Source organism: Lagenorhynchus albirostris, chromosome 19, assembly GCF_949774975.1.
Source record: "Lagenorhynchus albirostris chromosome 19, mLagAlb1.1, whole genome shotgun sequence".
NCBI lineage: Eukaryota > Metazoa > Chordata > Mammalia > Artiodactyla > Delphinidae > Lagenorhynchus > Lagenorhynchus albirostris.
The window spans coordinates 15,327,510-15,352,504 of NC_083113.1; the positions used below are offsets into that span (position 1 = coordinate 15,327,510).

Genomic DNA, 24,995 nt, shown 5'->3' on the forward strand with positions numbered 1-24,995 from the left:
TGAAGTAGGAGATAACAAAAAGTCCCATCCCTTAATTTTAGTTTTCTGTATGCATCGAAGGATGTTAATTTCACACTGAGTAGAGGTTTGGCTACATCTCACAAATTTTGAAATACAAACAAACATTTCAGTACCAGTCCTCTCTGAATGGGTTATAATTTAAAATTTGACTTTCAGTTTAATCTATTACTTGTTTTACACATATAGATTATTATACATTTCCAAGAGGAGGTACAAATTATTACCCAATTACTTACTAATTGCAAAAAAATAGTTTTATAATGAGAGATCTGGCAGTCACAGATACCTGTGAAGTGTTCTTGCTAAAAATGTTTAACAAGAGGCAAATCAAGCTTCTACTTAAGTTCCAATTTAGAAACAGTGTAACAAGATGAACAACATTATGAGGAAATAAATTTGACAAACCAAGAACTTAAGACATTCTAAGACAACTGTGATGGATTCTTCAAAAAAACATAACCATGAAACAAAGATGGGGGAGTGCTGTTCAGTTTAAAAGTGACATAACCACTAACAAGTATGAGCCTGGAGAGTGAATCCTTGTTAAAAGATATTCTTGAGAATATTAGGGAAAATTAAATATGGACTGAATATTAGAATGTATAGAATTAATTTTTAAGGTATGATTGTAATATTTTGGTAATATCCTAACTTCTAGGATACAAACTGATTTATTGAGGGTAAAGTGATACAACGTTTACAATTTATTCTTAAATGGTACAGCAAAAATTATATTTTATAGAAAAATGAAGCAAATATACAAAGTGTAAATTTTCAAATCTAGGTGAAGGGTAAATGGATGTTCATTACAGAATGCGTTCTATGTTTTTGTCAGAAATTTTTCATAATAAAGTTGGTAAATATTTTCTAGGCAGTTTGCTCTTTGTTATCCTTTTAACTTCTATATTATTGGTAAAATCCTTCACACCATTCCCTGATGTTTCACCAGCTATATTCTTAATATTCTCACACTCATTGAATCCTTAGGGTTACTTTTCAGCTCTAATTTTCTGGTAGAACTTAAGCAATGAAGTCTGCATTTGATCTTTACATGTTCTTTATATTCTTATGGATTTTATCAAAGATGAATTTCCTGAAATACAATAAGTGATGAATGGCTTTCTAAATTTGTCACCTTCATTATGTCTTTATATTAAGAAACTCATTAAGTATAATGTTGATAATAATAAAAATTATCATATCTATTTTTCATTCAAAGAAGTTTTTTGGCCAGGTAGTTTTTGCAAAATTGTACATGTTATAAACTATCAACCACACTTTTAGGTGGGTACCATTTTATAAATGACACACAGAAGGGTAAATGTGTTGCCCACTATCACACAGATAGTAAAGGCAATGATGATAAGTATATGTCATTGATTAAAAACTTCCCCACAATTATTTTGATGACAAATTGAAATTATAATGGAGTATTCATAGTTCAGGCATACAAAAATGTAATCTGGCAGACACTGAGGATCTGGTCTGAGACACATTCATGCATCACTGAGAACTTGAATTTTCTCTGAATTGTATTAAACTCAAGGACAGCACCAGCTGTTTTCAAAACAGTATTTGCTAGCAGCTGCTAGTTGCAACCTTGTAGTTTAAAAGTCTCCCACCCCCTGACACAATTATGTAACCCCAAAGCATCCTTGTTTAACAAGCACCCTTACCTCTTGCCAGCTCACATCCTAATTCTTGACAACTTATGTAACTTTGCAGTTTTTTACCTTTTTAAGCCTACCCCATTTTATAGTCCAGCAGAACACAATTCGAGTGGGTTGTGTTTCTTGGGCTGCAGTTCTAACAAACCCCAAATAAAAGCGCTTTTTTCCTTTTTTTCTTCAACCAGGTCTCTGTTCTTGGAATTCTTGGTTAACAGTTACATTAACAGGTTTATTTCCTAATACGAACTTCCTAAAATTTAAGAAGGATTGAGAGGTATTAGAAGGCTGTTACACACTTATTAAATTAACATGTCTGGAAAGAGTCACATTCACAGAATTTCTTTCTGGCATGAATATTTTGCTATTCTGTAAACAGAAAATGACATGGAAAGGCTTTCCTATATTCCGTTACATTCTGAATTCTTTGATGCCAATAAAGATGTGAATGTTGTCTAAAGACCTTCCTACATAACTTATAGGGTTTCTCAGCAGTATGAAAACTGATGTTCAGTAAAGTATGAATTAAGTCTAAAGGCCTTCCCACATTCTTTACACTCAGAGGATTTCTCACCAATATGAATTCTTTGATATGGTCTAAGGTCTCCACTATGACTAAAGGCCTTTCCACATTCCTTACATTCATAGGGTTTTATACCCGTATGAATTTTCTGCTGTTGAGTCAACTGTCCACATCAACTAAAGGCCTTATCACATTCTTTACATACATAGAGTTTTAAACCAGAATGAATTCTCAGATGTTCTTTTAGATCTGTTCTATGAATAAAGGCCTTTCCACGTTCTTTACATTCATAGGGCTTTTCACCAGTGTGAATTATCTGATGCTCAGTAAAATAGAAACTAAATTTAAAGGCCTTCCCGCATTCTATACATCTGTAGGGTTTCACATCAGTATGAATTTTCTTATGTACACTAGCTTGAGAATATACTCCCACAAGTCTTCCCACATTCCTTACATTCATATGATTTCTTACCGGTATGCATTCTATGATGTACTCTAAGGTTGCCATTACAACTAAAAGCCTTCCCACATACCTTACAGTCGAAAGGTTTTATACCAGTATGAACTGTTTTATGTCAATTAAACTGTTCACACACACTAAAGGTTTTTTCATATTGCTTACATTCATAAGGTTTCTTACCTGTATGTATTCTTCTGTGTTCAATGAGGTAAAAATCAAGTCTAAAGGCCTTCCCACATTCCTTAACATTCACAGGGCTTCTTGACTGTATGAATTTTCTGCTGACAGGTAAGTTGACCACATGCACTAAAAGTTTTCCCACATTCCTTACATTCACAGGGTTTCTTGCCTGTATGAATTTTCTGATGCTGTGTAAGGAAAAAAACAAGTAGAAAAGCTTTTCCACAATCTTGACATTCATAGGGTTTCTCACCAGTATGAAATCTCTGATGCAGAATAAGCTGATAGCTACAACTAAAGACCTTCCCATATACATTACATTCATAGTTTCTCACCAGTATGAATTTTCTGATGTACACTTAGACAATTTTTTTTTTTTTTTTTTTTTGGCCACACTGCGTGGCTTGCGGGATCCTAGTTCCCTGACCAGGGATTGAACCTGGGCCGACGGCAGTGAAAGCACCGAGTCCTAACTACTGGACAGCTAGGGAACTCCCGATAGACACTATTAAAGGTATTCCCACATTCTTTACAATCAAAAGTTTATCACCAGAATGAATTTCCTCATGTTGAACAAAATTTGAGCCACAACTAAAGGGTTTTCCACATTCCCTATATTCATAAAGTTTCTGACTATTATGAATTCTCTGATTCAGAGTAAAAGATGAATGTTTTCTACATGTTGGCATGTTATAGATGATTTTCATTTGACTGAAATATCTATCTCGAGGTCCCTGTTGACCCTCAAACTCACTTTTGCTCTGCCACTCATTTCTCAAAATAGATCCTTTAAGACAAGGAGTTTTACTTCCTCCTATTATCTTCCATCAGGATAAACTGATTTCATAAATGTCCTCTGGAGATAACTTCTTGGTCTTATACCTGGAGAGTAAACCTAAAAGAAAACAAAAAAGCAAACAAAGATAACTTTCTAGCAGCCAGCAAAACATACAGTTTCTATCTTAAAAATAGGATACAAAATGAAAACAATTCTTGAAAAGAAATAAATGGCTTAAAGAACTTTCAATATAATTAGGTAGTTTTAAATCAAAACAATATGAGCTGAGAGAATAATGAGAGATTATGTAAGATTGTGGTGATTTGAAATTTAGCTGTCAATCAGAATAATCTGGAGAGCTTCTTACAAGTACAGCTATTTGGGTACCACCCCAGACCAAGGTGAATCAAATCTAAAGGAGTAATTGGGCATCTACATGTTTAATAGCTTCACAAGATGATTCCAATATAAATCAAAGTTTAGGAGTTCCCATTTAATAATATTAATCATTTCCTTTACTCTTAAAATAAAATCCAAACATGTTACCATAGACTATAATATGGCCTTTGCTTACCTAAAGACTTCTCTGGAAGAAATTGTCCTCTTTACTCTCTTAGGACACTTGCTACTGTTCAGCTCCTAGATTATGCCCACAACCTTTCCATTTCATACAGCTTTTTACAGGCTATTTCATCTCCTAAGAATCACCTCTCCTGGGCTCAATGAAAGGCTGACTATTCATCCTTTCATTTTAGGTTAAATATTTCTTGCAAAGAAATGCTTGCCCTGCTGACTATAAGTAGATCCATGTTTATTCTCAATCACAACATCATGATTCTTTTCTTCATGTCACAGTTTTCAACACATATACATAAATTTTCGCTTTGCTTTGCTGTTTCTGATTCCCAAACCATCCCAAAGGAAGATATAATTCCTATTTCATTCAAAATAAATAAATTGACTGGGACATAGCAGGTGTTAAATGATTAACTTTAGAATAAAATAACTGTCAAACTATGATACTAGATGAGAATATTACAAAGTCACTGTAATGCAGTTGAATATCATAATAATCACTTAAATAATTTCACAACATTCAAAAGACATTTCTCCCTACCTCTAATCTCTCATACCTTACTGCAGTGATTAAGTGCACTTTTTCCTGCTTTACTTCCTATATATATATAGGAACTAAAGGAAATTCAAGGTAGCTCAGCCAAATGTGTAAAAGGAAAAAGGTCCTTGTTTTACCTAATAATTCTTTAAGCAGTTATCCAATCAAACAGAGATGTCTCCACCAATATTGTTCATTCCCTGCTGTGCATAGAGATGTGTATAATTAACATATATTCAGTTGAGTTTCACTATTATTCAACCCTTCTAGATGCTCAGTCTGCTTACTTCATAACATTTCACAGATTTCCCTTCTATCCCCTTACATCTAGAAACAACCATTCTTATTCTTTATGGAAAAGTATCTGAATGATTTTTAGATATTATAGCAGTTATGTATCATATTGAACAGTTATTTAAAAACTGAACAAGGAGACCATAATTTTGGAGAGAGCAGAGTAAGTGAATGGTATGAGGAAATTGTCTGGGGAAACTAGGAGTGTCAGGGAATCTATTAAAAAGGATATTTGGGATAAAACCTGGAGGGTGGCAATCTAGATAAAAGAAGAGCCTACGAAAAATCTAAATAGTGGATGTAAGGTTCAATTTGAAATGAATGGAGAAGAAATTTTCTGTGATTACAATATAAGTATAAAAATGGAGGGAGGGGGCTTCCCTGGTGGCACAGTGGTTGAGAGTCCGCCTGCCGATGCAGGGGACACGGGTTCGTGCCCCGGTCCGGGAAGATCCCACATGCTGCCGAGCGGCTGGGCCCGTCAGCCATGGCTGCTGAGCCTGCACGTCCAGAGCCTGTGCTTCACAACGGGAGAGGCCACAACAGTGAGAGGCCCGCGTACCACCAAAAAAATAAAATAAAAAACTAAAAAAAATTAAAAAGGAGGGTGTTTGAAAACAAAACAATCTCTGAATATAACACAATAAAAATTTAAATAATAACAGCAAAAAATTAAAAGCTTTTCTATTTGTAAACAATGTACTTAACTAAGCCACTGTTGTTTCAATGAGGAAATACAAATTAAAATATCAGGGACTTCCCTGGTGGTCCAGTGGGTAAGACTCTGTGCTCCCAACGCAGGGGGCCTGGGTTCGATCCCTGGCTGGGGAACTAGAACCTGCATGCATGCCACAACTAAGAGTTTGCATGCTGCAGCAAAGATCCTGTGTGCCACAACTAAGACCCGGCACAGCCTAAATAAATAAATATTAAAAACAATTAAAATATCAGACTTTCTAGAAAATTTTGATGACAAAAATAACATCAGAATGGATGGCATACCAATTTAGTGCTCAGAAAAAAAGTCAAAGACTTAAATGGTTATATTAACCTAAATATAAGACTGAACTAAGCACTGTACAAAAAGATAAAAAAGGAATGTAAGCTGAAGTAAAGCAAAAGAAAGGAATAAAGACAAAATGTAATCAGTCAAAAAATACAAAAAGATGGGGTAAACAAATAAAATAGCTCATTCTTAAAAACAAATCAGTAAGAGAAATAAATTCTTGGCCTACCTAATAAAGAAAAAAGAGGAAGAGAAAACTTTTAAATGACAAAGGGGAAATGTCTAAAAGAATATATATTTTTAATTATGCAAGATTATTTTGTAAATAAATTTTAATCTATATGTGAAATAGTTTTTTATTTTTAGGAAAAGAACTGATCAAAACCAACTCTAAAAAAGATAAAGTGTTGGGCTTCCCTGGTGGCGCAGTGGTTGAGAGTCCGCCTGCCGATGCAGGGGACATGGGTTCGTGCCCTGGTTCAGGAAGATCCCACATGCCGCGGAGCAGCTAGGCCCGTGAGCCATGGCTGCTGAGCCTGCAAGTCCAGAGCCTGTGCTCCACAATGGGAGAGGCTACAGCGGTAAGAGACCCGCGTACCACAAAAAAACAAAATAAAAAAATAAAATGTAAATAGACCAACTTCTCTTGAAGGAACAGAGAAGCCTGTCAACGAGTTATTCCCTAGGAAAGGTAACAGTAATGCACATTCCTATCATCCAAACTGTGGTCTTTAAGTATTATTCCCTACTAATATCAACCTGAGCTCTTTGGAGAATTTGCAGATTCCTAATCTAAAGCAAGGAAGGTATGTGTGTCCATGATTTCCCGTGCCAAAAAGTAAGGAAGATTGCACAGATTAGTGAGTGATGTCAAAATAACATAGGAAACAGCTTAAGAAGCAACCCAGGCTAACAGTGAGACAACAGGAGAGAGCAAGAGTGAGGGAGGGAGACGGATGATCATTCATTGAAATGCATTTTATCAATGAATATATATATATATATATATATATATATATATATATGTGAAAGAGCATTTCCAATGTCAGCAAGGTGGCTACTTAAATAACTGTACTTGGAAAGTTGATAGTTCAAAAGGAACAAAAAGCACATTTTCTGCTTTTCTAAATTAAGAACTACTGTTCAAAGTCATCAATAAGAAAGTAAAAGGTAAGCCATCATATGCAAGATATTATATATGAAATACACACATACACCCCAACCCTAGTTTCTTTGGAGTACTTGTGGATTTCTGATCTGAAGCAGAGAAGGTATGAGTTGAGTCCAGGATTTCCTGTACCATAAAAGCAAGGAAGATTTCAAAGATTAATGGGTGATGGGTAGATTAATGTGTGGAGATATAGGTATACATAGATAGGGATAGCTATACATAGATATTTAGCTATATAGATACAGATATATCTCAAGTTGTATCCAGAATAAAAATCAACTCCTAAAAACCAGTAAGAAAAACCCCAGCCAGCCAAATAGAACACTGTGTGGAAGACTTCAATGGGCATTTCTTAAAAGAGGGTATCCAAATAGTCAACAAAAATAAAGCAGTACTGCAATCTTCAGGGAAATGCGAATTAAAACACAATGCTACCAACTACTCAACAGAATGGCTAAAATGAAAAGATGGGAGAGAAACAATATCAAATGCCTTTAAGGTTGCATAACAAGAAGAATTCTCTTATACACTAATAGTGGGAATGCACGCTAGCAAAGCTGCTTAGGAAAATTGAAAGTATCACAGTTCAACATATATATCCAGTGTCACCAAATTCCACTCCTAAGTAGACACTTAAAAAAAATTTGTAAATATACTCCTTGTTACTCAAATGTGTTTGTTACTCAAATCTCAACAGATTTCCAATCTGTGCACTTTCCATCCAGTGTGAGGACACCCAGGAAAGGTCCTTCCTAGCACTGAGGGAGAAAAGGCTGCTGAACCGGGAAAAACCTGACTCTTGATCAGCAATGCTTTCAGAGAAAGATCTTTTATTTTTTTAACTGAAGTACAGTTGATTTACAATGCTGTGTTAGTTTCAGATGTCAGAGAAAGATCATGATCAAAAGGGGAAAATGTGAAAATTAACAAACAAACTAATTTAAAAAGGAGTTGGGAGGCCAGGAGGCGGAGTTCTTAAAACCAACCACTCATGATAATTGCATACCCAATAGGAAGAGAGGTACTTTGCATCTCCAACAGGAAGAAGGATATTACTTTACTACCACGTAGGAGGAAGAATTTTTCCTTTCCTGGCAACAGCCCAGCCAGTGAGCGACTGTCACAACTCAGCCAATAAAATGCCACTCACTTCAAACTCCTGGTTCCCTCCAATGAACTCTTCGTAATAGCCACTCCCACTCCCTCTTCTCCTCTATAAAACAAAACAAAACAAAAAAACTCTCTCCTTTGGACTTGCCTGTGGTTTGCCATAGATTGCATGTCCTTAATCGCAATTCTTTGCTGTTCCCAAATAAACCCATTTTGCTGGTAAAATAACTGGCTGACATATTGTTTTAGGTAAACAATTGGAAGACTAAACATCATAAAGATGTTAGTTCATTAAGAAATGTAATGTAAGGCCAATTAGAATAATAACAAGAGGAGGAGCTTCAAGATGGCAGAAGAGTAAGACATGGACATCATCTTCCTCCCCACAAATACATCAGAAATACATCTACATGTGGAACAATTCCTACAGAACACCTACTGAACGCTGGCAGAAGACCTCAGACTGCCCAAAAGGCAAGAAATACAAATACATCAGAAATACATCTACATGTGGAACAATTCCTACAGAACACCTACTGAACGCTGGCAGAAGACCTCAGACTGCCCAAAAGGCAAGAAACTCCCCACATACATGGGTAGGGCAAAAGAAAAAAGAAAAAACAGAGACAAAAGAATAGGGACGGGACCTGCACCAGTGGGAGGGAGCTGTGAAGGAGGAAAGGTTTCCACACGTTAGGAAGCCCCTTCGTGGGCAGAGACTGCGGGTGGGGGAAGGGGGAAGCTTCAGAGCCACAGAGAATAGCAGAGCAACAGGGGTGCGGAGGGCAAAGTGGAGAGATTCCTGCACAGAGGATCAGTGCCGACCAGCACTCACCAGCCCGAGAGGCTTCTCTGCTCACCCGCCGGAATGGGTTGGGGCTGGGACCTGAGGCTCTGGCTTCAGGGGTATCCCAGGGAGAGGACTGGTGTTGGCTGTGTGAACACAGCCTGAAGGGGCTAGTGCGCCACAGCTAACCGGGAGGGAGTCTGGGAAAAAGTCTGGAGCTGCCGAAGAGGCAAGAGACTTTTTCTTGACTCTTTGTTTCCTGTTGCAAAAGAAGAGGGGATTAAGAGCGCCACTTAAAGGAGCTCCAGAGACTGGCGCGAGGCGCAGCTATCAGTGCAGACACCAGAGACGGGCATGAGACGCTAAGACTGCTGCTGCCGCCACCAAGAAGCCTGTGTGCGAGCACAGGTCACTATCCACACCCACCTTCTGGGGAGCCCATGCAGCCCGCCACTGCCAGGGTCCCGTGATCCAGAGACAACTTCCCCGGAAGAACACACGGCACGCCTCAGGCTGCTGCAACGTAATGTCTGCCTCTGCCGCCGCAGGCTTGCCCTGCTCTCCGTACCCCTCCCTCTCCATGGCCTGAGTGAGCCAGAGTCCCCGAATCAGCTGCTCCTTTAACCCCGTCCTGTCTGAGCAAAGAACAGACGCCCTCAGGTGCCCTACACGCAGAGGCAGGTCCAAATCCAAACCTGAACCCCAGGAGCTGTGCGAACAAAGAACAGAAAGGGAAATTTCTCCCAGCAGCCTCAGAAGCAGCAGATTAAATCTCCACAATCAACTTGATGTACCCTACATCTGTGGAATACCTGAATAGACAAAGAATCATCCCAAATTGAGGAGGTGGACTTTGGGAGCAACAACATATATATTGTTTTCCCTTTTCCTCATTTTGTGAGTGTGTATGTGTATGCTTCTGTGTGTGATTTTCTCTGTATAGCTTTGCTTTTACCATTTATCCTAGGGTTCTGTCCATCCTTTTTTTTTGGTTTGTATTTCTTTTTAGTATAATTGTTAGCAGTTGTTATCATTGGTGGATTTGTTTTTTGGTTTGGTTGCTCTCTTCTTTCTTGCTTTCTTTTTTTTAATTACATAAAAATTTTTTTAAAATACTGATCTTTTTAAATAACTTTTTTATTTTATCTTCTTCTTTCTTTCTTTCTTTCTTTTTTCTCCCTTTAATTCTGAGCGTGTGGATGACAGGCTCTTGGTGCTCCAGCCAGGTGACAGGGCTGTGCCTCTGAGGTGGGAGAGACAAGTTCAGGACACTGGTCCACAAGAGACCTCCCAGTTCCACATAATATCAAATGGCAAAAATCTCCCAGAGATCTCCATCTCAAAACCAAGACCCAGCTCCACTCAATGACCAGCAAGGTACAGTGCTGGACACCCTATGCCAAACAACTAGCAAGACAGGAACACAACCCCATCCATTAGGAGAAAATCATAATAAGGCCACACATACCCCAAAATCATAAAATCATATGATAAAATTATATGGTCATAATAAGGCCACACACACCCCAAAACACACCACCAGAAATGGACCTGCCCACCAGAAAGACAAGATCCAGCCTCATCCACCAGAACACAGGCACTAGTCCCCTCCACCAGGAAGCCTACACAACCCACTGAACCAACTTTAGCCACTGGGGACAGACACCAAAAACAACGGAAACTACGAACCAGCAGCCTGCAAAAAGGAGACCCCAAACACAGTAAGTTAAGCAAAATGAGAAGACAGAGAAACACACAGCAGATGAAGGAACAAGGCAGAAACCCACCAGACCTAACAAATGAAGAGGAAATAGGCAGTCTACCTGAAAAAGAATTCAGAATAATGATAGTAAAGATGATCCAAAATCTTCTAAATAGAATGGAGAAAATACAAGAAACGTTTCACAAGGACCTAGAAGAAGTAAAGAGCAAACAAACAGTGATGGACAACACAATAAATGAAATTAAAAATTCTCTAGAAGGGGTCATAGCAGAATAACTGAGGCAGAAGAAAGGATAAGTGACCTGGAAGATAAAATAGTGGAAATAACTACTGCAGAGCAGAATAAAGAATAAAGAGAATTGAGAACAGTCTCAGAGACCTCTGGGACAACATTAAATGCACCAACACTCGAATTATAGGGGTCCCAGAAGAAAAAGAGAAAAAGAAAGGGACTGAGAAAATATTTGAAGAGATTATAGTTGAAAACTTCCCTAATATGGGAAAGGAAATAGTTATTCAAGTCCAGGAAGCACAGAGAGTCCCATACAGGATAAATCCAAGGAGAAACACACCAAGACACATATTAATCAAACTATCAAAAATTAAATACAAAGAAAAAATATTAAAAGCAGCACGGGAAAAACAACAAATAACACATAAGGGAATCCCCATAAGGTTAACAGCTGATCTTTCAGCAGAAACTCTGCAAGCCAGAAGGGAGTGGCAGGACATATTTAAAGTGATGAAGGAGAAAAACCTACAACCAAGATTACTCTACCCAGCAAGGATCTCATTCAGATTTGATGGAGAAATTAAAACCTTTACAGACAAGCAAAAGCTAAGAGAATTCAGCACCACCAAACCAGCTTTTACAACAAATGCTAAAGGAATTTTTCTAGGCAAGAAACATTACAGAAGGAAAAGACCTACAATAACGAACCCAAAACAATTAAGAAAATGGTAATAGGAACATACATATCAATAATTACCTTAAATGTAAATAGATTAAATGCTCCAACCAAAGACACATACTGGCTGAATGGATACAAAAACAAGACCCATATATATGCTGTCTACAAGAGACCTAGGGACACATACAAACTGAAAGTGAGGGGATGGAAAAAGATATTCCATGCAAATGGAAATCAAAAGAAAGCTGGAGTAGCAACTCTCATACCAGACAAAATAGACTTTAAAACAAAGACTATTACAACAGACATAAAAGGACACTACATAATGATCAAGGGATCAATCCAAGAAGAAGATATAACAATTGTAAATATTTATGCACCCAACATAGGAGCACCTCAATACATAAGGCAAATACTAACAACCATAAAAGGGGAAATCAACGGGAACACAATCATAGTAGGGGACTTTAACAACCCACTTTCACCAATGGACAGATCATCCAAAATGAAAATAAATAAGGAAACACAAGCTTTAAATGATACATTAAATAAGATGGGCTTAATTGATATTATAGGACATTCCAACCAAAGACAACAGAATACACTATCTTCTCAAGTGCTCATGGAACATTCTCCAGGATAAATCATATCTTGGGTCACAAATCAAGCCTTGGTAAATTTAAGAAAATTGAAATCATATCAAGTATCTTTTCTGACCACAATGCTATGATACTAGATATCAATTACAGGAAAAAATCTGTAAAAAATACAAACACATGGAAACTAAACAATACAGTACTTAATGACAAAGAGATCACTGAAGGAATCAAAGAGGAAATCAAAAAATACCTAGAGACAAATGACAATGAAAACACGATGACCCAAAACCTATGGGATGCAGCAAAAGCAGTTCTAAGAGGGAAGTTTATAGCAATACAATCCTACCTCAAGAAACAAGAAACATCTCAAATAAACAACTTAACCTTACACCTAAAGCAACTAGAGAGAGAAGAACAAAAAACCCCCAAAGTTAGAAGAAGGAAAGAAATCATAAAGATCACATCAGAAATAAATGTAAAAGAAATGAAGGAAACAATAGCAAAGATCAATAAAACTAAAAGCTGGTTCTTTGAGAAGATAAACAACATCGATAAACCATTAGCCAGACTCATCAAGAAAAAATGGGAGAAGACTCAAATCAATAGAATTCGAAATGAAAAAGGAGAAGTAACAACTGACACTGCAGAAATACAAAGGATCATGAGAGATTACTACAAGCAACTATATGCCAAAAAAAATGGACAAACTGGAAGAAATGGACAAATTCTTAGAAATGCACAACCTTCTGAGACTGAACCAGGAAGAAATAGAAAATATGAACAGACAAATCACAAGCACTGAAATTGAAACTCTGATTAAAAATCTTCCAAAACACAAAAGCCCAGGCCCAGAGGGCTTCACGGGTGAATTATATCAAACATTTAGAGAAGAGCTAACACTTATCCTTCTCAAACTCTTCCAAAATATAGCAGAGGGAGGAAGACTCCCAAACTCATTGTACGAGGCCAGCATCACTCTGATACCAAAACCAGACAAAGATGTCACAAAGAAAGAAAACTACAGGCCAATATCACTGATGAACATAGATGCAAAAATCCTTAACAAAAAACTAGCAAACAGAATCTAACAGCACATTAAAAAGATCACACAACATGATCAAATTGAGTTTATCCCAGGAATGCAAGGATTCTTCAATATACGCAAATCAATCAATGTGATACACCATATTAACAAATTGAAGGAGAAAAACCGTATGATCATCTTAATAGATGCAGAGAAAGCTTTTGACAAAATTCAACACCCATTTATAAAAACCCTCCAGAATGTAGGCATAGCGGGAACTTTCCTCAACATAATAAAGGCCATATATGACAAACCCACAGCCAACATCATTCTCAATGGTGAAAAACTGAAACCATTTCCACTAAGATCAGGAACAGGATAAGGTTGTCCACTCTCACCACTATTAGTCAACATAATTTTGGAAGTTTTAGCCACAGCAATCAGAGAAGAAATAAAAGGAATCCAAATCAGAAAAGAAGTAAAGCTGTCACTGTTTGCAGATGACATGATACTATACATAGAGAATCCTAAAGGTGGTACCAGAAAACTACTAGAACTAATCAATGAATTTGGTAAAGTAGCAGGATACAAAATTAATGCACAGAAATCTTGCATTCCTATACACTAATGATGAAAAATCTGAAAGTGAAATTAAGACAACACTCCCATTTACCACTACAACAAAAAGAATAAAATATCTAGGAATAAACCTACCTAAGGAGACAAAAGACCTGTATGCAGAAAATTATAAGACACTGATGAAAGAAATTAAAGATGATACAAATAGATGCAGAGATATACCATGTTCTTGGATTGGAAGAATTAACACTGTGAAAATGACTCTACTACCCAAAGCAATCTACAGATTCAATGCAATCCCTATCAAACATACCACTGGCACAGAACTAGAACAAAAAATTTCACAATTTGTATGGAAATACAAAAGATCCCGAATAGCCAAAGCAATCTTGAGAAAGACAAACGGAGCTGGAGGAATCAGGCTCTCTGATTTCAGACTATACTACAAAGCTACAGTAATCAAGACAGCATGGTACTGGCACAAAAACAGAAATACAGATCAATGGAACAGGATAGAAAGCCCAGAGATAAACCCACGCACATATGGTCACTTACCTTTGATAAAGGAGGCAAGAATATACAGTGGAAAAAAGACAGCCTCTTCAATAAGTGGTGCTGGGAAAACTGGACAGCTACATGTAAAAGAATGAAATTAGAATACTCCCTAACACCATACACAAAAATAAACTCAAAATAGATTAGAGACCTAAATGTAAGACCAGACACTATAAAACTTAGAGGAAAACATAGGAAGAACACTCTGACATAAATCACAGCAAGATCTTTTTTGATCCACCTCCTAGAGTAATGGAAATAAAAACAAAAATAAACAAATGGGACCTAATGACACTTAAAAGCTTTTGCACAGCAAAGGAAACCATAAAGAAGATGAAAAGAGAACCCTCAGAATGGGAGAAAATATTTGCAAATGAATCAACAAAGGATTAATCTCCAAAATATATAAACAGCTCATGCAGCTCAATATTAAAAAAACAAACCACCCAATCCAAAAATGGGCAGAAGAACTAAATAGACTTTTCTCCAAAAAAGACATACAGGTGACCAAGAAGCACATGAAAAGCTGCTCAATATCACTAATTATTAGAGAAATGCAAATCAAAACTGCAATGAGGTTATCACCTCACACCAGTTAGAATGGGCATCATCAGAAAATCTACAAACAACAAATGCTGGAGAGGGTGTGAAGAAAAGGGAACTCTCTTGCACTGTTGGTGGGAATGTAAATTGATACAGCCACTATGGAGAATAGTATGGAGGTTCCTTAAAAAACTAAAAATAGAATTACCATATGATCCAGCAATCCCAGTACTGGGCATATACCCAGGGAAAACCATAATTCAAAAAGACACATGCACCTCAATGTTCACTGCAGCACTATTTACAATAGCCAGGTCATGGAAGCAACCTAAATGCCCATCGACAGACGAATGGATAAAGATGTGGTACATATATACAGTGGAATATTACTCAGCCATAAAAAGGAACGAATTTGGTCATTTGTTGAGACGTGGATGGATATAGAGACTGTCATACAGAGTGAAGGAAGTCAGAAAGAGAAAGACAAATATCGTATATTAATGCATATATGTGGAACCTAGAAAAATGGTACAGATGAACCAGTTTTCAGGGCAGAAATTGAGACATAGATGTAGAGAACAAACGTATGGACACCATGCGGGGAAGGCGGCATGGTGGTGCGAGTGGTGGTGTGATGAATTGTGCAATTGGGATAGACACGTATCCACTGATGTGTATAAAATTGATGACCAATAAGAACCTGCTGTATAAAAAAATAAATTAAATTTAAAAATTACAAAAAAATAGGTTGTCCTGAAGAGGTTAAAAAATCTCATTGTTTCCATAGGATTCAAAAGTCATGTGCTACTCCAAAGGCATAGTGACTGTCAGTATAAATAATTGCTATCTGGTCTTAGTTGGCAAGCTCTGGTTAAGGCAATTAATAGAGGTTATTCTGCTGACTTTGTTTTTGGTATATAAGAGCTTTCATTTATGTCCACTGTGGGCATTACTACATATCCAACTTCATAATGTACCTGCTCATTCTTTAAGTAGGACCCATCTGTAATTCAAATTAGATCAGCATTACCAATAGGAGCTTTTTGTAATTCATTCCTGGGAGCAAGATGATAATCAGTTAACAAAATGAAGTCATGTGTTTTCTTTCTGTGGTTCTGGAAGCAAAGTTGCAAGGTTAAGGTTATTACATTGAACCAAAGTAATATTAGGTGCAGAAAGCAACAATATTTCATAAGAAGTTAGTCAGCTTACAGAATACTGCTGAGTGTGGTAAGAGTTTAGAAGACTCTCAACTGAGTGTGGGACATAAAATAAATAGTTAAAGGGGACCCCATTTCTACACAAGCAAGCCACTGTTGAAACAGCCCTCATAAAAAGTGGAAGTCCTTTCACTTCTGGGTCTAATTTTGCTTTGGAGCATAAAGGCAATTCATCTATAAGCATTTTTGCAAAAGCATAAGAGTAAGACAGCAACTGCCTATAAATGAAAAAAGACTTAAAATTTAAAGCATGGTTAGTGACTTCCCTGGTGGTCCAGTGGTTAGGATGCCATGCTCCCAATGCAGGGGGCCTGGGTTCAATCCCTGGTCAGGGAACTAGATCCCACATGCATGCCACAACTAAGAGTCCACATGCCACAACTAAAATATCCTGCATGAAGCAACTGAAGGATCTTGCATGCCACAGTGAAGATCCTGCACATAGCAACGAAGATCCCACATGCTGCAACTAAGATCCAGTGCAGACTAATAAATATTAAAAAAAACACAAAACATGGTTGAAGACCTGATTACAATGCCACTGTCATGGAAATTTCACTATTTCTGTGACATACAACATTTTAGAATTATGACTGACTACATACCAGGACATTTCAAATTTTAGGAACTTCATATAATTTCTAGAATATTTATATTAACAACCCATACAATATAATCTAAGAAGGTTTATCATTACTCATTTCACCACGTTTCCCAGGTAATTTAACATACCAGATAAATCTAATTAGTTTAATATTTCCCTTTGAGATGTTCAGGGGCCCTCTGAAGCATCCCGAAGTTAGCTAGAGATCAGAAGAACTTCATTTAGAATTTGATTTGAGGAAGTCTTTCAAAGATATCAAAAGGTTTTAAACACGTGGCCAAGTAAGATCATAAGTCACTGTGAAACAATACTTATTCATTTAACCAAAGTGACAATAAAAGATTTCAAGGGCAAATTCAGAAAGATACAACAGACTGCCTAAGAGGTAAAGAAACTGTACAATATGCTATCAAAATCAGATCAATAGTACAAGAAAATTTTATCCTCTTTACAGAGAAAAAAACAAATTCTAGTTTTGTACCATTTTATTTTCAATATTAAAATTCATCCCTTTAATTAAATTCAATCTAATCTTAGTCCTGACCATGCCTAAAACTCTTTTCTCACAGTTCCCTTTTTATTATTTAAAAAATTTTTAATTTATTTTTTGGCTGCATTGGATCTTTATTGCTGAGTGTGGGCTTTCTCTAGCTGTGGAGAGCGTGGGCTACTCCTCATGGTGGTGCGCAGGCTTCTCATTGCAGTGGCTTCTCTTCTTGCAGAGCACAGGCTCTAGGTGCATGGGCTTCAGTAGTTGCAGCACACAGGCTCAGCAGTTGTGGCTCGTGGGCTCTAGAGCATAGGTTCAGTAGTTGTGGTGCACAGGCTTAGTTATTCCGTTGCATGTGGGATCTTCCTGGACCAGGGATCGAACCTATGTGCCCTGCATTGGCAGGTGGATTTTTAACCACTGTGCCACCAGGTAAGTCCTGAAGTATTTTTATTTTTAATATTTATTTATTTATTTGGCTGCGCCGGATCTTAGCTGTGGCACGCAGGATCCTTTAGTTGCGGTATGTGGGATCTAGTTTCCTGACAAGGGATCGAACCCAGGCCTCCTGCACTGAGAGCATGGAGTCTTAACCACTGGATCACCAGGGAAGTCCCTCACAGTTCCCTTTTTAAAATTAATTTCTAGAAGTATATGCCACTTCATAGTACAATCTTTCAATAATAATGCAAAAGATACATGTACAAAAATAATGCACAAGATTATTTATTAATAATCTCAAACATATTTAGTCTCTCTGTAATAAGAGGTCTAAAGTAGGTCAATATAGATTTCTTTAGCAATAAATGTTTCAGTATTTTATCTTATTAAAAGTGATCTAGGGCTTCCCTGGTGGCGCAGTGGTTGAGAGTCCGCCTGCTGATGCAGGGGACACGGGTTCGTGCCCCGGTCCGGGAAGATCCCACATGCCACGGAGCGGCTGGACCCGTGAGCCATGGCTGCTGAGCCTGCGCGTCCGGAGCCTGTGCTCCATAACGGGAGAGGCCACAACAGTGAGAGGCCCGCGTACCGCAAAAAAAAAAAAAAAAAAAAAAAAAAAAAGTGATCTAGACAGTCAATGAATTGCCATCATTTAACTTAATGTAGCAGAACTGTGAAGTTTCAAGTTAACAAAAATCTGGAGAAACTGTTTTCAGGTAGATACATCATAAAATGTAATCATTCTTAAAGAGTTCACCCAAATACTTTGATCCCATTTATCTCTATTTCATTACTTATGAAAATATCATCATACCAAGTTAATTATTTTGTTGACAAATTTTATAACAGAGGTAACATGAGCTTATTGGCATTTAGTAAACCTAGGTACAATAAAAGTATTATATTTAATGTTGATGACTTTAAAGATGTGTCTATATTAATTAAACCATCAACTAAAATTTGTTTTCACTTATTAAAGATTAATCTTAGATCATATGAACCCTTAAAAATTTTGGATAGCTTGAGTTACATTCAGAAGTATTTGATTTCTAAGTACTCACTTTTAAGTCAATTAAATACAGCTCTTTTACAAATTATTTTTGGTAATATCATCTGGAGGTAGGGACATATCATATTTATAATGTACACACAGACATACATATATCCAAATAGACACAGAGGTCTCATAGTTTTCCTGCTCGAGTTTTAAAAGGCCTCTTTTCCTTTTTTTTTTCTTTTTTTAGTTTTAGTTTCTACTAGTTGAGCTAAGACTGTAGTCTCAGGAAATGTAGGATGTGTTTACATTTCAAGGACATGATAAGAGTTACAACTTCAAACTTCCTCCCAAAATTACTTTTGTTCTCTCAGGGTCAGAATTTTGAAAAGATGTTTTATTAAGCCCACTTTCTCTAATTAGGCATGCAAGAATCAGTTTTGGAATGTCAAAAAGTTCCACCCTGGCCATGTAAGAGTTAAGATACACAGACTGAGCAGATATGAGAAATGTTTAATAAACAGCTATAAGATCTAAGGAATAGAGATGAACAGTACAATAACTGAAATGAAAACTACACTATAAGGAATCAACAGCAGAATAAAGAGGCAAAAGTATGGATAAGTGATCTGGAAGACAGAATGGTAGAAATCACTGCTGTGGAACAGGATGAAGAAAAAAGAATGAAAAGAAATGAGGACAGTCTAAGAGACTTCTGGAAAAACATTAAATGCACCAACATTCTCATTATAGGGGTCCAGAAGGAGAAGAGAGAGAGAAAGTACCTGAGAAAATATCTGAAGAGATAATAGCTGAAAATGTCCCTAACATGGGAAACAGTCACCCAAGTCCAGGAAGCACAGAGTACCAGGCAGGATAAACCCAAGGAAGAACATGCTGAGACACATATTAATCAAATTGACAAAAATTAAAGACAACGGCTTCCTTCGTGGTGCAGTGGTTAAGAACCCACCTGCCAATGCAGGGGACACGGATTTGAGCCTTGGTCTGGGAAGATCCCACATGCTGTGGAGCAAATAAGCCCACGCACCACAACTACTGAGCCTGTGCTCTAGAGCCCATGAACCACAACTACTGAACCCACGTGCCACAACTACTGAAGCCTGTGTGCCTAGAACTCATGCTCCACAACAAGAGAAGCCACCACAATGAGGAGCCTGTGCACTGCAACAAAGAGTAGCCCCCCGCTTGCCGCAACTAGAGAAAGCCCACGCACAGCAATGAAGCCCCAACACAGCCAAAACTAAATAAATAAATAAATTTATTTAAAAAAATTAAAAACAAAGAGAAAATATTAAAAAGCAACAAATAATATGCAAGGAAATTCCCATAAAATTATCAGCTGATTTTTCAGCAGAAACTCTGCAGGCTGGAAGGCAGTTGCACAATATATTTAGAAGTGATGAAAGGGAAGAACTTACAGCCAAGAACACTCTACCCAGCAAGGCTCTCATTCGGATTCAATAGAGAAATCAAAAACTTTACAAACAAGCAAAAACTAAGAGAATTTAGCACCACCAGACCAGCTTTGCAACAAATGCTAAAGGCACTTCTCTAGGCAGGAAAGAGACAACAATTTAAAACAATCTTGTATCAATACATTTATAGACTGCTATATCAAAACCTCATGGGAACAGCAAACCCCAAAACTATAATAGATACACACACAAAAAAGAAAAAGCAATCCAAACGTAGCACTAAAGATGGTCATCGAATCACAAGAGAACAAAAGAGGAAGGGGAGCAAAAAGATGTACAAAAATAAATCCAAAACAATTAACAAAATGGCGGTAAGAACATACACGTCGATAATTACCTTAAATGTAAATGGATTAAATGCTCCAACCAAAAAGCATAAACTCACTGAATGGATACAAAAACAATACCCATATATATGGGTAAAAGAGACCCACTTCAGATCTAGGGACACATACAGACTGAAAGTAAGGGGATGGAAAGAGGTATTCCATGTAAATGGAAATCAAAAGAAAGCTGGAGTAGCAATACTTTTATCAGACATAATAGACTTTAAAATAAAGACTGTTACAAGAGACAAAGAAGAACACTACAAAATGATCAAGGGATCAATCCAAGAAAATATAATAATTTTAAATAAATATGTACCCAACACAGGAGCATTTCAATATATAAGGCAAATACTAACAGCCATAAAAGGAGAAATCGACAGTAACACAATAATAGTGGGGGATTTTAACACCCCACTTTCATCAATGGACAGATTATCCAGACATAAAATCAGTAAGGAAACACAGGCCTTAAATGACACATTAGAGCAGATGGACTTAACCGATATTAATAGAGCATTCCATCCAAAAGCAGCAGAATACATATTTTTTTTAAGTGCACATGGAACTTTCTCCAGGATTGACCATACGCTGGGCCACAAAGCAAGCCTTGGTAAATTTAAGAAAACTGAAATCATATCAAGCATCTTTTCCAGTCACAATGCTGTGAGATTAGAAATCAACTACAAGAAAAAAATTGTAAAAAACACAAACATGTGGAGGCTAAACAACATGCTACTAAACAACCAATGGATCACTGAAGAAATCAAAGACAAAATCAAAAAATACCTAGAGACAAATGAAAACAAAAGCACAACGATCCAAAACCTATGGAATGCAGCAAAAGCAGTTCTAAGAAGGCAGTTTATAGCAATACAAACTTACCTCAGGAACAAGAAAAATCTCAAATAAACAACCTCAACTTACACCTAAAGCAACCAGAGAAAGACCAAACAAACCCCAAAGTTAGAAGAAGGAAAGAAATCATAAAGATTAGAGCAGAAATAAATGAAACAGAGACGAAGAAAATAATAGCAAAGACCAATTAAACTAAAAGCCAGTTCTTTGAAAAGATAAGCAAAATTGATAAACCTTTAGCCAGACTCATGAAGAAAAAAAGGGAGAGGGCTCAAATCCATAAAATTAGAAATGAAAAAGGAGAAGTCATAATGGGCACCACAAAAATACAAAGAATCATAAGAGACTAATACAAGCAACTATGTGCCAATAAAATGGACAACACAGAAGAAATGGACAAATTCTTAGAAAGGTACAATCTCCCAAGACTGGACCAAGAAGAAACAGAAAATATGAACAACTCACAAGTACTGAAATTGAAACCATGATTTAAAAACTCCCAAACAGGGACTTCCCGGGTGGCACAGTGCTTAAGAACCCACCTGCGAATGCAGGGGACACGGGTTTGAGCCCTGGTCCTGGAAGATCCCACATGCCATGGAGCAACTAAGCCTGTGTGCCACAACTACTGAGCCTGTGCTTTAGAGCCCACGAGCCACAACTACTGACCCCAAGTGCCACAACTACTGAAGCCCGCATGCCTAGAGCCTGTGCTCCACAACAAGAGAAGCCACCACAATGAGAGGTCCACGCACCACAACAAAGAAGATCCCCCACTTGCTGCAACTAGAGAAAGCCTGCGAGCAGCAACGAAGACCCAATGTGCCCAAAAATAAATAAATAAAATAAAATAAAATAAAAACTCCCAACAAACAGAAGTCCAGGACCAGATGGCTTCACAAGCGAATTCTATCACACATTTAGAGAAGAATTAACTCCTATCCTTCTGAAACTATTCCAAAAAACTGCAGAGAAAGGAACACTCCCAAACTCATTCTATGAGGCCACTCTCACCCTGATACCAAAACCAGACAAAGATATCACAAAAAAAGAAAATTACAGGCTAATATCGCTGATGAACATAGGCAAAAATCTTCAACAAAATACTAGCAAACCAAATCCAACAATATATTAAAATGATCATACACCACAATCAAGTGGGATTCATCCTAGGGATGCAAGGATTTTTCAATATCCACAAGTCAATCAGTGTGACACACCACATTAATAGAAGAGTAAAACCATATGATCATCTCAATAGATGCAGAAAAACATTTTGACAAAATTCAATACCAATTTATAATAAAAACTCTCCAGAAAGTGGGCACAGAGGGAACAAATCTCAACACAATAAAGGTCATATACAAAAAATCTACAGCTAACATCATACTCAGTGGTGAAAAGCTGAAAGCATTTCTTCTAAAATCAGGAACAAGACAAGGATGTCCATGCTCACCACTTTCATTCAACATAGTTTTGGAAGTCCTAGCTACGGCAGTCAGAGAAGAAAAAGAAATAAAAGGAATCCAAATTGGGAAAGAAGAAGGAAAACTGTCACTGTTTGCAGATGACATGATACTATACATAGAAAATCCTAAACACACTACCAGAAAACTACTAGAGCTCATCAATGAATTCAGTAAAGTTGCAGGTTACAAAATTAAAACACAGAAATCTGTTGCATTTCTAACAACAAAAGATCAGAAAGAGGAATTAAAGAAACAATCCCATTTACCATCACATCAAAAAAGAATAAAATACCTAGGAATAAACCTACCCAAGGAGACAAAAGACCCATACTCTAAAAACTATAAAACACTGATTAAAGAAGTGGGAGATGACACAAAGAGATGGAAAAATATACCATGTTCTTGGATTGGAAGAATCAATACTGTCAAAATAACTATACTACCCAAGGCAATTTACAGATTCAGTACAGTCCCTATCAACTTACCAGTGGCATTTTTCACAGAACTAGAACAACAAAAAAAAAAACCTTAAAATATGTATGGAGGGCTTCCCTGGTGGCGCAGTGGTTGAGAGTCCGCCTGCCGATGCAGGGGACACGGGTTCGTGCCCCGGTCCGGGAAGATCCCACATGCCGCGGAGCGGCTGGGCCCGTGAGCCATGGCCGCTGAGCCTGCGCGTCCAGAGCCTGTTGCTCCGCAATGGGAGAGGCCACAACACTGAGAGGCCCGCGTACCGCAAAAAAAAAAAAAAAAAAAATATGTATGGAGACACAAAAGACCCTGAATAGCAAAAGCAATCTTGAGAAAGAAAAACAGAGCTGGAGCAATCAGGCTCCCTGACTTCAGGCTATACTACAAAGCTATAGTCATCAAAAGAGTATGGTACTGGCACAAAAATAGACATGTAGATCAATGGATCAGGATAGAAAACCCAGAAATAAACCCACGTACCTATGGCCAATTAATCTATGACAAAGGAGACAAGACTATACAGTGGAGAAAAGACCGCCTCTTCAATAAATGATGCTGGGAAAACTGGACAGCTACATGTAAAATAATGAAATTAGAACACTCCTTAACACCATATACAAAAATAAACTCAAAATGGATTAAAGATCTAAATGTGAGTTTCTATAAAACTCTTAGAGGAAAACTAAGGCAGAACACTCTCTGACAAATTGCAGCAGTATCTTTTTCAAAATACAACCCACAGAATGGGAGAGAGTATTTGCAAACAACATGACCGACAAGGAATTAGTCTCCAAGATTTACAAACAGCTCATGCTGCTTAATATCATAAAAACAAACAACCCAATTCAAAAATGGGCAGAAGACCTAAATAGACATTTCTCCAAAGAAGACATACAGATGGCCAAGAAGCACATGAAAAGATGTTCAACGTCACTATTAGAGAAGTGCAAATGAAAACTACAATGAGATATCAACTCACATCAGTAAGAATGGTTATCATCAAAAAATCCACAAACAGGACTTCCCTGGCAGTCCAGTGGTTAAGACTCTGAGCTCCCAATGCAGGGGGCATGGCTTTGATGCTTGGTCAGGGAACTAAGATCCCACATGCCGTGTGGCACGGCCAAAAATAAATAAATAAAATCCACAAATAATAAATGCTGGAGAGGGTATGGAGAGAAGTGAACCCTCCTATACTGTTGGATGGAATGTAAATTGGTAGAGCCACTGTAGAGAACAGTATGGAGGTTCCTTAAAAAACTAAAAATAGAGCTACCATACAATCCTGCGATCCCACTCCTGGGCATATATCTGGAGAAAACCGTAATTCGAAAAGATATGTGCACCCCAATGTTCATTGCAACACTGTTTACAATAGCTAAGACATGGAAGCAACCTAAATGTCCATTGACAGATGAATGGATAAAGAAGATGTGGTACATATATACAATGGAATACTACTTAGGCATTAACAAGAATGAAATAAAGCTATCTGCAGCAACATGGATGGATCTGGAGTTTATCATACTAAGTGAAGTAAGTCAGAGAAAGACAGATACCACTTATATGTGGAATCTA

General features: G+C 37.4%; 1 pseudogene; it reads right to left on the bottom strand.

Moving 5' to 3' along the window:
• Window positions 1-2,786: 2,786 nt before the first annotated feature.
• Window positions 2,787-9,553, bottom strand: LOC132510264 (zinc finger protein 540-like; annotated as a pseudogene).
• Window positions 9,554-24,995: the final 15,442 nt, after the last annotated feature.